Consider the following 899-nt stretch of genomic DNA (forward strand, 5'->3'; position numbering starts at 1 on the left):
ACTATGACAGATCTAAAGGATAATTCTTATTTCCAAGAAAAATATATAGGTGCATTGTCCATATTACAGCCACCTCTCCATGTCCTGGTCTCCATTAAGTTTTTACTTAGAAACCTCAAATAACCCAAGGGTGGTAAATCTGCCACAGAAGTACCAGTTGTAAGTACAGGTATCTACACATCTTTTGACATAGAGCCTTTGGTCTCCAAACAGAGACTGAAGAACTCAAAAAGATTTCAGTTCTTTCTATGATAAGATTTCAGTGGCTTCCAAAGCCTTTCTGTCAATCAAAGCTAACCAAGGGCAGGTCAGAAATGAGCTGGCTTGGGGTAAAATACATAGACGAGAATATTTTGAACAGGCTTCAAAGTGAGCTGGAATTCCCTAAGCTGTGAATCAGGAGAAATGATGTTGGTGGCCTACTGCAAAGTATGATCTCCCTAGGAGCTGTCAGTACAGAGGATCTTGTGTTCCCGCAGTCTGAAAGGACTTCTCACTGTCGTCACTCTATAAAACCAGTGCCTCCAAGAAGAGAGGAAACGATTTGGTTGACAGTGCCCTCAATATGGTTAGAAAATAAAAGACTACAAAATCATGTAAGAAATGATTCATGGAGCTTAGGAACAAATTGAACAACTAAATGTAAACCATATTAAAATTTCCAGAAGCATCTTCTGAAAGCCTATTTCCTGTCTTAGGAAGAGCAACTAATCTTACAACTTAATTTTGCCAAGGACCATCCCATTGTCCCCTTCTATCCTACCTCAGAATTTTTCCTCCTTTTTGAGTCTTAGAAAGTTCGTTCCGTCCTTGAAGATCATTTTACTTCAGTTAAGAACATTTGATAAAATAATTATAATTTTCATGATTCATAGGATGAGTCTTTTGTTTTGCTTTGT

The sequence above is a fragment of the Pteropus alecto genome, unplaced genomic scaffold (genome assembly GCF_000325575.1).
Source record: "Pteropus alecto unplaced genomic scaffold, ASM32557v1 scaffold222, whole genome shotgun sequence".
Lineage (NCBI taxonomy): Eukaryota > Metazoa > Chordata > Mammalia > Chiroptera > Pteropodidae > Pteropus > Pteropus alecto.